The 13,749-nt window shown below is 40.4% G+C and overlaps 1 protein-coding gene across 3 annotated transcripts in view; it reads left to right on the top strand.

Moving 5' to 3' along the window:
- Positions 1 to 4,231: 4,231 nt before the first annotated feature.
- LOC135549626 (tubulointerstitial nephritis antigen-like) overlaps positions 4,232 to 13,749 on the top strand; it is a 71,388-nt gene continuing 61,870 nt past the window's right edge. For all 3 annotated transcript variants that reach the window (XM_064979760.1, XM_064979759.1, XM_064979758.1), the window contains exon 1: positions 4,232 to 4,413. The gene's annotated coding sequence lies outside the window, so the exon portion shown is untranslated. The remainder of the gene's footprint in view (positions 4,414 to 13,749) is intronic.

The following is a 13,749-nucleotide window of genomic DNA, read 5'->3' as shown; positions in this document are numbered from 1 at the left end:
GCGTGTTAACCATTGCAAGGCTGCCAGCCAAGACGGCATCCCTAGCCGTGTCCTCAGAGCATGCGCAAACCATCTGGCTGGAGTGTTTACGGACATATTCAATCCCTCCCTATCCCAGGCTGTTGTCCCCACATGCTCAAGATGTCCACCATTGTTCGGGTACCCATTAAAGCAAAGGTAACTGAACAAAATTACTATCGTCCCATAATACTCACTTCTGTCATCATGAAGTATCATATCACCATTACCTTACCTGACACCCTAGACCAACTTCAATTTGTTTACCGCCCCAATAGATCCACAGACGATGCAATCACCATCACATTGCACACTGCCCTATCCCATCTGGATAAGAGGAAAACCTATGTTAGAATTCTGTTCATTGACTATAGCTCAGCATTCAACACCACAGTACTGTCACAAGTGTCTTTGGCTATGCCGGATTAAGTGATATGACATGCTATTCTATAAAATAATTACTCCGTAATTAATATTACCTGATTGAGCTAATCATGTAAATGTAATTAACCTGAGTCGGGCACCACAAAATAATATTTGTAGAGCTGTTATCTTCCGAATAAACTCTTAAAGACCTAGTAATATTTTACATCAATAGCAGTCAATATTAATCGTCACCTTAATTCAGTCTCATCTGAAAGTTGTAAATTCTTGGTTATCTTCACGAACCCTGGCTAACAAGTTGAATCAGCAATACAAAATTGAGTTTAATGATTTATTTACTAAATACCTAACTAATCACACAGAATTACACATACACATATTTAAATCATAACTTGATTACAAATTACGTCATAAAGGAAAACGTCCGGGAAGACTGAGGAACAAAGGAAGAAGCTGTGCTATCGTAAATACAGTATCTTATGCATTCTAAATTACCGCCCATTTGGAAAAGGAAAATGCAATAAATATTTACTCTGAGCTGCATTTCGGTAGGTTGATGGTAGATGGAAGGCCGTGTTGCCCAACCGAGTCCTTTGTCCTTTGAAGAATGTCTCTGCTGGTAAATTGAATACGTTGTAGTAATGTCGTTGTGTGGTAGACGGGATACTCTGTCTGTTCCTTCCTAACCCTCGTTTGCAGCGGCTGTTGCTAACTCAACGGCTAGGAGGTATCACTTCTCTAGTGAATAAGAGTTCAAAGTTCATACCATTCACAACCAAAGCTCATGCTGATGTTGGCTTCGTTCTGTAGTTATTATCTGACCATTCTGACATTGGACCGTTGTCCTCACGTCCTCGGAACAGGAGGTTATATTGTCATCAAGGCCTCACATAGGAAGGGAGAAGAGGGCGTGTTTGAAAAGTTTTATAGCCCTTGTCCCTTCACAGGGGCGGGCCACTGATTGAGCAGAGCACTATCTTATGAAAACCCAAATCTCACATTTTAGAAGCTAAAATCACATTTCATCCCATCACGAATAATTTCATATTCAAACATTTAAATTGAACAACAATTCCATGTGAATCCGATAACCCTGATGTGTAGACTTTACACCGTAGAGTTTGTCATCTTATCATCGATGAGAATGTCTCAGATGACAACCGAACTGACATCATATTCATTAAGTACCACTGCATACGTTTAATTGGTCGAATTACCAGAATATAGTTCATTTCCCCACACCTTCTGATGTTCCCAGAATCTCTATGTTAACCAAAGGGTTTGCAAATGTAACATCAGTAGGGTAGAGAGAGGAAAAAGGGGGGGAGGAGGTATTTATGACTGTAATAAACCTAACCCCAGACCAACATCATGACAGTACCCTCCAAACTCATCATTAAGCTGAAAGCCCTGGGTCTGAACCCTGCCCTTTGCAACTGGGTCTTGGACTTACTGATGGGCCGACCCCAGGTGGTGAAGGTAAGAAACAACAACTCCACTCATGATATATGGATCATTTACTAGTCCCCTGATGACTGACACATTGAACAGGTTGAAAATGTGACACTTGACATAGATGACTTGCACCAGGCATTGCGTTTTCCTTGATGGCCAAAAAGCTCAATTTTAGTCTCATCTGACCAGAGTTCCATCTTCCACGTTTGGGGAGTCTCCCACATGCCTTTTGGCGAACACTAAACGTGTTTGCTTATTTTTTTCTCTAAGCAATGGCTTTTTTTGGCCACAGCTCTGTGTAGTGTACAACTTATAGGGTCCTATGGACAGATACTCCAATCTCCGCTATAGAGCTTTGCAGCTCCTTCAGGGTTATATTTGGTCTCCTGGTTGCCTCTCTGATTAATGCCCTCCTTCCCTGGTCTGTGAGTTTTGGTGGGTAGCCCTCTCTTGGCAGGTTTGTTGTAGTGACATATTCTTTCCATTTTTTAATAATGGATTTAATGGTGCTCCGTGGGATGTTCAAAGTTTCGGATATTTTTTTATAACCCAACCCTGATCTGTACTTCTCTACAACTTTGTCCCTGACCTGTTTGGAGAGCTCCTTGGTCTTCATGGTGCCCCTTGCTTAGTGGTGTTGCAGACTCTGTGGCCTTTCAGAACAGGTGTGTATATATACTGAGATCATGTGACACTTAGATTGCACACAGGTGGACATTTAACTAATTATGTGACTTCTGGAGGTAACTGGTTGAACCTGATCTTGAGGGGCTTCATAGCAAAGGGGGTGAATACATATGCAAGCACCACTTTCTTTTATTTTGAATTTTTTGAAACAAGTGATTTTTTTTCTCACCAATTTGGACTATTTTGTTTATGTCCATTACATGAAATCCAAATAAAAATACATTTAAATTACAGGTTGTAATGCAACAAAATATGAAAAACACCAAGGGGAATGAATACTTTTGCAAGGCACTGTATCTAGCAGTGTACTGTTTTAGAAAAGTGGGTTGGGACATTCCTTGTGTGTTGAAATTGCAGTTTCAACATGTTTTATTTTATCAGTTTACCTTTCTTTGAATTCAGTTTGTGGCACTGCCTCTAACTTGTGTTGGCAGTCTATCGGGGATAGCCCTCTCCCCCTGCTGTGTGGTATTGATTAAGTCTTTAACGATACTTATTGGTAACACTTGGCAACTACGGAAACATCTGTGTGTCAGGAGATCTCTTGCTCTCTGATCCTTTGTCACCTCCAATATATACCGTCTTCACTGACAGACCTCTGCTCCACCCATCTCAAGCTGGGGACAGATTTTGGACTAGTGATGTTTTGGGGTGACGAAGCTACCTAGGAACTACTATAGAGAAGAGATGAAAAGTAAACCATTTAGATAGTGTCAGGACCCAGTTACGAACCCGGGTCTCTGGTGAGAAAAACAGTCACTTCGCAAACTGAGCCACGAATAGTCAGCAGAACCCAGAAGATGAGGCAGACACAGCAGTACTTGAGACAGTGTTTTAATAAAGTAAAAGGAAAGTTCTTCAGGCAAAATATAAATCCACAACGTCAACAGTAATTCCAAGAGAACAAAGGTAATCCTCCAAGTCAAAAAGGTAAATCCACAAAGTGGTAGGTATAGCAGACAAAAGCCTCAAAAGATAATCAAAAATAAATAAATAAGAACAAAAACAGAGTACCCAGAAGAGAGTCCAACTGGAGCAACAAATGTTCACAGCATCACTGGGTTTAAATACAATCAAGGGAAAACGAGGCACAGGTGCAAATAATAACTGGGAACAAGGGAAAACACAAGGGTCAAAAAGCACAATGGGGGCATCTAGTGGCCAAAACTGGAACAACCCTGGCCAAATCCTGACAGATAGTGGACATATTGTAAAGGTGTGTTCATGTTGCCTGGCTACCCAGACTCCTTGGCTGACCAAACGCTACACCATGCCATTGGACATTAGTTTAGCGAACGACAGAGCAGCGGAATAATTTTGTAACAGTAATGCTACTGTTTTTACTGCAGCTGTGCTAACCACGGTACAGGTGAGTCTTTTCAAACCACCCTTTGTCAAGTTTTTCTAGTGACCACTAGGGGGTAGCGAGGTGGTCACTGTGCCAAAGGGAAACAAGTGGATGACCCTGTGGTGATGTCACAAATTAAAAAAGCTTAATCACGGGGACAAAATAGAAAGAAAGAGCTAAATGGCAGTTGCTTTTGAAAATAACTGTTTTAGTTATATTCAAGAGAGAGAGAAAATAAGGATTAGACTAGGAGTCAGAAGGATAGGGCAGAGAGAGAGAGTGTGAAGGAGGGGGAGGGAGGAGTGGTTTGTTCATACTTAGTGGCTGTACAGTATATATAACTCAGTTGTTTAGCCTGACAGTGCAGTGAATGAGAAGAGAGTGAGGGAGAAAGGGAGACAGACTTTCTCTCTGTGTATGAATTACAGATAAAGCAGCAGAAAATCATATCATCTTTTACAGGACTGGGTTTTTCTATTGGATTACAAACAAGAGACATTTTCACAGAACACACATACAAGGTAAACTGGATTACCTCTTTCCCTCTCTCTGAGCCAGATCAGACAGGTGCAGGATTCACATCATTATCTAAAAAAATGTAACAAACATTTTGGAAGTAGGTTTGATGGTAAACAACTAAATAAATAAAGCTAGTTAGATTTCCTTGGCTATGCTAGTTTTGATATAATGTGATTGTAATTAGCATTTACTGTGACTAGTTTCAGTTATGTTCAGGCTTCCTAATTAGATTCTTAGGAATGTTTGTTTTCAGAATTTGATTAGTTGTCTAGTTAAATAAAGGGTTAATAAAAAAAGATTTAAAAAAAACTATGATTTAACCCACATATAATACTACAAAATTAGACTTGATATGTGGAAAATGTCTGAAAGTGTAGTGTACATCTTATGTATTCTAGATATTAAGATTATTGTTCATTTTGTCTTTGGACTGTGTCTCCTGTTTTAAACCAAGGGAGGTTTGTGTGACACCTGTAAACTAAATGGTTGCTTTGTTTAGTGTATCCTTGAGTTGAGAATAAAAGTAAACAAAACTCAAGGACTCCATGACACACTCTTAGAACTCTCTAGAAATACCTCACTCTATTGAAATGCTTTTAGACTGATACTGACTGTGAGTGATTGAGTTATCTAGTGGGTTGTGAAGCAATGTTTCAAAGTTCAGCTGATCCTATTTTTCTGTATGTGAAGAGGTGAGAGAGAAAAGAGAGTTGGTGTGTGTGTCTATGCATGTGCGTGTGGGTGTGTTTGCTTTCGTGCATGTGTTTGTTTGTCTGGCTGTCTCAGCACAGGTGAATGATACTGCCCAGGTGAGATGAAACCAGGGTGTGTTGTGCTTGTTCAGTGTTCTACCCTCATGACTCCATACACCATACAATATGAGGCAGACAGGCAGCCGGCAATGGACTCTGGAAGTTGTTGAGCAGCTGGTTCTAGGGCACTGCATCCCTCTGCGTTGCAGTCGTGATGGGTTATAATAACTATGGAATGTCTATAAGTTGGTTGTGCGATGAGGCTTTTCTGTTTTACTGTGCTGGAGAGATCAACAGCAAGGCTACAGCTGATAACAGTACTGTGTTATTCTGTATGTCTGAGGCGCTACCATGGAACCAAAGCAAGGCTGACTACAGTACTGTGTTATTCTGTTTGTCTGAGGCGCTACCATGTAACCAAAGCAAGGCTGACTACAGTACTGTGTTATTCTGTTTGTCTGAGGCGCTACCATGTAACCAAAGCAAGGCTGACTACAGTACTGTGTTATTCTGTTTGTCTGAGGCGTTACCATGTAACCAAAGCAAGGCTGACTACAGTACTGTGTTATTCTGTATGTCTGAGGCGTTACCATGGAACCAAAGCAAGGCTGACTACAGTACTGTGTTATTCTGTTTGTCTGAGGCGCTACCATGTAACCAAAGCAAGGCTGACTACAGTACTGTGTTATTCTATTTTTCTGAGGCGTTACCATGTAACCAAAGCAAGGCTGACTACATTACTGTGTCATTCTGTATGTCTGAGGCGTTACCATGTAACCAAAGCAAGGCTGACTACAGTACTGTGTTATTCTGTTTGTCTGAGGCGTTACCATGTAACCAAAGCAAGGCTGACTACAGTACTGTGTCATTCTGTATGTCTGAGGCGTTACCATGTAACCAAAGCAAGGCTGACTACAGTACTGTGTTATTCTGTATGTCTGAGGCGCTACCATGTAACCAAAGCAAGGCTGACTACAGTACTGTGTTATTCTGTATGTCTGAGGCGTTACCATGTAACCAAAGCAAGGCTGACTACAGTACTGTGTTATTCTGTATGTCTGAGGCGCTACCATGTAACCAAAGCAAGGCTGACTACAGTACTGTGTTATTCTGTATGTCTGAGGCGTTACCATGTAACCAAAGCAAGGCTGACTACAGTACTGTGTTATTCTGTTTGTCTGAGGCGTTACCATGTAACCAAAGCAAGGCTGACTACAGTACTGTGTTATTCTGTTTGTCTGAGGCGTTACCATGTAACCAAAGCAAGGCTGACTACAGTACTGTGTTATTCTGTTTGTCTGAGGAGTTACCATGTAACCAAAGCAAGGCTGACTACAGTACTGTGTTATTCTGTATGTCTGAGGCACTACGGTGGAACGAAACTGGACCCAGCAGGCCATATCATATTCATAGGGATTAGATTTTTTTAATTGAACCTTTATTTAACCTGGGAAGTCAGTCAAGAACAAATTCTTATTTTGGTTAACTGCCTTGTTCAGGGGCAGAGCGACAGATTTTTACCTTGTCAACTCAGGGATTTGATCTAGCAACCTTTTGGTTACTGGTCCAACGCTCTAACCACTAGGCTACCAGCCACCCCACATACTCTAGATAAAACTGTCGTCTACAAAGGAAAGTTTGTAAGCTCTCAGAGGACATACATGTACTTGGCTTGATCAATGATGGCCAGTATTTGCTATATTTGCACCATAGAGAAAGTTTTCCTCTAAACTATTTGTGGTTTTTGCCTTTTGCCTATCATTGACACAGAGTTGGCAGGGGTGTAGTTAAATAAAAATATTTAAAAATAATTTTTGGGGTATCTGTACTATACTTTACTATTTATATTTTGACATTTTGTACTTTATATTTGTAACATTTACTACATTCTTAAAGAAAATAATATACTTTTTACTCCATACATTTTCCCTGACACCCAAAAGCAGTTGTTACATTTTGAATGCTTAACAGGACAGAAAGTTGTCAAATTCACACACTTATCAAGAGAACATCCCTGGTCATCCCTACTGCCTCTCATCTGGCGGGCTCACTAAAGACACATGTTTGTAAATGATGTCTGAGTGTTGCAGTGCCCCTGGCTATCTGTAAATTTAAATAAAAAAAACAAGGAAATTGTGCAGTCTGGTTTGCTTAATATAAGGAATTAAAAATTAGTCATACTTTTTGATACTCAAGTATAATTTAGCAATTACATTTAGTTTTGATACTTAAGTATATTTAAAACCAAATACTTTAAAACTTTTACTCAAGTAGTATTTTACTGGGTGACTTTCACTACTTGAGTCATTCCGAAGCATATTATATGTACAGTATATTGTAAGTCCTGTTTGTGACATGACACCATTTGCCCTTAATAAGGTAATTCTGGTCACATGTCCATTTACAGTACATAGACTTGACCTGTGATGTGGTGATGGTGTGGATGGTGTTTAGTCATGGTGTTGATGGTGGGGTTAATGGTAGTTGGTGATGGTGTTTAGTCATGGTGTTGATGGTGGGGTTAATGGTAGTTGGTGATGGTGTTTTGTCATGGTGTTGATGGTGGGGTTAATGGTAGTTGGTCATGGTATTGATGGTGGGATTAATGGTAGTTGCTGATGGTGTTTGGTCATGGTGTTACTGGTAGTTGGTGATGGTGTTTGGTCATGGTGTTACTGGTAGTTGGTGATGGTGTTTGGTCATGGTGTTAATGGTAGTTGGTGATGGTGTTTGGTCATGATGTTGATGGTGGGGTAAATGGTAGTTGGTGATGGTGTTACTGGTAGTTGGTGATGGTGTTTGGCCATGATGTTGATGGTGGGGTTAATGGTAGTTGGTGATGGTGTTTGGTCATGATGCTGATGATGGGGTTAATGGTAGTTGGTCATGGTGTTACTGGTAGTTGGTGATGGTGTTTGACGGTGGTGTTAATGGTAGTTGGTCATGGTGTTGATGGTGGGGTAAATGGTAGTTGGTCATGGTGTTACTGGTAATTGGTGATGGTGTTTGGTCATGATGTTGATGGTGGGGTAAATGGTAGTTGGTGATGGTGTTTGGTCATGATGTTGATGGTGGGGTTAATGGTAGTTGGTGATGGTGTTTGGTCATGATGTTGATGGTGGGGTTAATGGTAGTTGGTCATGGTGTTACTGGTAGTTGGTGATGGTGTTTGACGGTGGTGTTAATGGTAGTTGGTCATGGTGTTGATGGTGGGGTACATGGTAGTTGGTCATGGTGTTAATGGTAGTTGGTCATGGTGTTTGATGGTGGTGTTAATGGTAGTGGTCATGGTGTTACTGGTAGTTGGTGATGGTGTTTGACGGTGGTGTTAATGGTAGTTGGTGATGGTGTTTGGTCATGGTGTTGATGGTGGTGTTGATGATACAATCACACACAATAAGATGTGGCTGGGGGCCATTGTTTGTCCGTCCCATGGCTGTGCAGAGAGTGAGTTCACACACCTGCCAAAAAGGTGTGGTCAACTCCATGTCGGAGTTGGCATTGACTAAAATACAATAAAATAGAATACAGTATAAACATATGAAATGAGTAAAACAGTATATTCATAAACATTATTAAAGTGACCAGGGATTCTATGTCTATGTACAGTGCCTTTGGAAAGTATTCAGACTCCTTGACTTTTTCCACATTTTGCACATAGAGCCTTATTCTAAAATTGATCAATTAAATACAAATCCTCAGCAAGCTACACACAATACTCCATAATGACAAAGCAAAAACATTTTTTTTTAAACATTTTTGCAAATGTATTAAAAATACAAAACAGAAATACCTTATTTTAAAAGTAAATGGAATTGATAACATGTACTTAAGTATCACAAGTAAAAGTATAAACCATTTCAAATTGCTTATATTAAGCAAACCAGAAGGCCTGATTATTATATATAGTTTTATTGATGGATAGCCAGGGACACACTGCAACACTCAGACATAATTTACAAATTAAGCATTTGTGTTTAGTGAGTTTGCCAGATGAGAGGAAGTAGGGATGACCAGTGATGTTCTCTTGATAAGTGTGTGAATTGGACCATTTTCCTGTCAAAAGGTAAAGAGTACTTTTGGGTGTTAAGGAAGTAAAAGTTGGCTAAAATATAAATAGTAAAGTACAGATACCACCAAAAACTACTTAAGTAGTATTTTTTACTTAAGTACTTTACACCACTGCTCATTAGTTACACAAGTGAAGGCAGTTGTGCCTGGATTCATGTTGGCTCTAATATCCCTAGCGATTTGATGTTTATCATCTGTTGTTGTCTGCTTGATGTACAGCAGGGTCTCATTAGATTTAACAGAGAAATCATTCAGGTAATGAGATCCCAGAAAGATCCCAGAAGTGTTCCATACGCACAAAAAGCACTAATTTATTTACATCTCTGTCGGTGAGCATTTCTCCTTTGCCAAGATAATCCATCCACCTCACAAGTGTGGCATATGAAGAAGCTGATTAAACATCATGATCATTACACAGGTACACCTTGTGCTGCGGACAACAAAAGGCCACACTAAAATGTGCAGTTATGACACAAAACACAATGCCACAAATATCTGAAGTTTTAAGGGAGTGTGTAATTGGCATGCTGACTGCAGGAATGTCTACCAGAGCTGTTGTCAAAGAATTGAATGTTCATTTCTCTACCATAAGCCGCCTCCAATGTCATTTTAAAGAATTTGGTAGTATGTCCAACTGGACTAAAAACCACATCTGGCTTCTTCACCTGCGGGATCGTCTGAGACCAGCCACCCGGATAGCTGATGAAACTGACAAGTATTTCTGTCTGTAATAAAGTCCTATTGTGCGAAAAAACAAATTCTGAAAAAACAAATTCTCCCAAGTGGGTGGGCCTATGCCCGCCAAGGCCCACCCATGGCTGCACTCCTGCCCAGTCATGTGAAATCCATAGATTAGGGCCTAATTAATGTATTTCAATTGACTGATTTCCTATGAACTGTAACTCAGTAAAATCATTGTGGCATTTATATTTTTGTTCAGTATATATAAACTAGTGACCAGCAGTGTTTGTCATTATACCCTGATGAAGACAGGTCGGCTGTCCAAACGCTAGTTATTCAATTATTGCATCTGAGCTCCTAGAGTGGACGGGTCTCCTTTTCTCTTTCTAACATTATCTGTATAGCAGCATCTGCCATAACTATACAGTTGAAGTCGGAAGTTTACATACACTTAGGTTGGAGTCATTAAAACTAATTTTTCAACCTCTCCACAAATTTCTTGTTAACAAACTATAGTTTTGGCAAGTCGGTTAGGACATCTACTTTGTGCATGACACAAGTAATTTTTTCAACAATTGTTTACAGACAGATTATTTCACTTATTATTCACTGTGTCACAATTCCAGTGGATCAGAAGTGTACATACATTGAGCTGACTGTGCCTTTAAACATCTTGGAAAATTCCAGAAAATTATGTTATGGCTTTGGAAGCTTCTGACAGGCTAATTGACATAATTTGAGTCAATTGGAAGTGTACCTGTGGATGTATTTCAAGGCCTACCTTCAAACTCAGTGCCTCTTTGCTTGACATCATGGGAAAATCAAAAGAAATCAGCCAAGACCTTAGAAAGAAAATTGTGGACCTCCACAAGTCTGGTTCATCCTTGGGCGCAATTTCCAAACGCCTGAAGGTACCACGTTCATCTGTACAAACAATAGTACGCAAGTATAAACACCATGGGATCATGCAGCCGTCACATTGCTCAGGAAGGAGACGCGTTCTGTCTCCTAGAGATTAAGGTATTTTGGTGCGAAAAGTGCAAGTCAATCGCAGAACAACAGGAAAAAGACGGTACAAAAGTGTCTATATCCACGGTAAAACGAGTCCTATATTGACATAACCTGAAAGGCCGCTCAGTAAGAAAGAAGCCACTGCTCCAAAACTGCCATAAAAAAATCCAGACTACGGTTTGCAACTGCACATGGGGACAAAGATCGTACTTTTTGGAGAAATGTCCTCTGGTCTGTTAAAACAAAAATAGAACTGTTTGGCCATAATGACCATCGTTATGTTTGGATAAAAAAGGGGGCGGCTTGCAAGCCGAAGAACACCATCGCAAACATAAATCACGGGGGTGGCAACATCATGTTGTGGGGATTGTTTTGCTGCAGGAGGGACTGGTGCACTTCACAAAATAGATGGCATCATGATGAGGGAAAATTATGTGAATATATTGAAGCAACATCTCAAGACATCAGTCAGGAAGTTAAAGCTTGGTCGCAAATTGGTCTTCCAAATGGACAATGACCCTAAGTATACTTCCAAAGTTGTGGCAAAATGTCCTAAGGACAACAAAGTCAAAGTATTAGAGTGGCCATCACAAAGCCCTGACCTCAATCCTATAGAAAATCTGTGGGCAGAACTGAAAAAGTTTGTGCGAGCAAGGAGGCATACAAACCTGACTCCGTTACACCAGCTCTGTCAGGAGGAATGGGCCAAAATTCACCCAACTTATTGTGGGAAGCTTGTGGAAGGCTACGTTTGACCCAAGTTAAACAATTTACAGGCAATGTTACCAAATACTAATTGAGTGTATGGGAACGTTTGACCCCATGGAAATGTGATGAAATAAATAAAAGCTGAAATAAATCATTCTCTCCACTATTATTCTGACATTTCACATTCTTAAAATAAAGTGGTGATCCTAATTGACCTAAGACATGGAATTTTTACTTGGATTGAATGTCAGGAATTGTGAAAAATTGAGTTTAAATGTATTTGGCTAAGGTGTATGTAAACTTCCGACTTCAACTGTATATATAGTACATGTGTAGAACAGGAAAGAGAGGCATGGTCTGTAGGACAGGATAGAGAGGCGTGGTTTGTAGGACATGATAGAGGCTTGTTTGTAGGACAGGATAGAAAGAGGCCTGGTCTGTAGGACAGGATAGAGAGGCGTGGTTTGTAGGACATGATAGAGGCTTGTTTGTAGGACAGGATAGAAAGAGGCCTGGTCTGTAGGACAGGATAGAAAGAGGCCTGGTCTGTAGGACAGGATAGAGAGGGAGGCCTGGTTTGTAGGACAGGATAGAGAGGGAGGCCTGGTTTGTAGGACATGATAGAGAGAGGCTTGTTTGTAGGACAGGATAGAAAGAAGCCTGGTCTGTAGGACAGGATAGTAAGAGGCCTGGTCTGTAGGACAGGATAGTAAGAGGCCTGGTCTGTAGGACAGGATAGAGAGGGAGGCCTGGTTTGTAGGACAGGATAAAGACAGGTGTGGTCTGTAGGACAGGATAGAGAGAAAGGCGTGGTTTGTAGGACAGGATAGAGAGAGGCGTGGTTTGTAGGACAGGATAGAAAGAGGCCTGGTCTGTAGGACAGGATAGAAAGAGGCCTGGTCTGTAGGACAGGATAGAGAGGGAGGCCTGGTTTGTAAGACAGGATAGAGACAGGTGTGGTCTGTAGGACAGGATAGAGAGAAAGGCGTGGTTTGTAGGACAGGATAGAGAGGCGTGGTCTGTGTAGGACAGGATAGAGAGAGAAAGAGGCATGCTCTTTGGGACATTTCCTGAAGATTGACAAATTAGCTCTGACAGACAGCAGGAAGTTTGTTTCCATGATGACGTGATAGCTTTATATTCTCATGTTGATGATAATAATGTCACAACCCCCCTTTTTGACTGAGCGGTGGTGGAATGTCCCTTTTTTAATAAACAGTGAAGTATTGCATTGAGTGCTATTTTAGTGTGGTCGCATCGAACAACGTATTATGCAAAGAGACCCCAGAGAGCCATATTTATAGCAGGCTTACAGGCTTTGTCCCAAATGTAACCCTATTATCTACATAGTGCACTACTTTTGACCAGGGCTGCACCCTATTCCCTATAAAGTGTACTACTTTTGACCAGAGTTCTATGGTCCCTGGTCAAAAGTAGTGCACTTTATAGGGAAAAGGGTGTAATTTGGGACATTGACACAATCTAATGTCTCAGACCTGAAACCATTGAAATACAGTAACAGTAACAATCTTTGCAGCTTTACCTTTCTCTTAATCATAGTGAAGTATAGATTTGCACTGTTCAAATTGAAATACAGTAGAACATTCTGTGAATGCTATAGAGTTCTTTGAAGAGTAGCGTAAGGATTTGTGGAGAGGTCCCTTAAAATCTTGACCTAACCTGTTAGATGTAAACGCCCCATTTTAATCTGTTTTGGAGTATGCAGCATTCCTAGTTATTGTTGACGGCCCTCTCATTACCTTTGGGTATGTCTATTTAGACGGAAATCTACATTTTGTCATCATCATCCAAGGTATGTCAAAGCTACATAATATACAAACTGATCTGTTCCATACTTGTTGATTTATAAACGCTTGTTACATGAAAAGGTGCTATGTTACTATTCTTACTCGTTATGTTGAAATAATCTAAACACAAATGACAGGCCTTATTTAAAAAGTTCTGAAACAAGAGGTATTCTGTTGTCTTGAGACCTCTCATAGGAAGCGGTTTAAAGAAATAGGGGACTTTAATCATCTGTTGTTACACTAGGTTCGCCCTTTAAATCAAATCAAATTTATGTTTGTATGTTATTACAGTTAGTTGATCCTTTCG

The sequence above is a fragment of the Oncorhynchus masou genome, chromosome 12 (genome assembly GCF_036934945.1).
Source record: "Oncorhynchus masou masou isolate Uvic2021 chromosome 12, UVic_Omas_1.1, whole genome shotgun sequence".
NCBI lineage: Eukaryota > Metazoa > Chordata > Actinopteri > Salmoniformes > Salmonidae > Oncorhynchus > Oncorhynchus masou.
The sequence above is the reverse complement of the archived record's forward strand: the minus strand, read 5'-3'. Positions and strand labels throughout refer to the sequence as shown.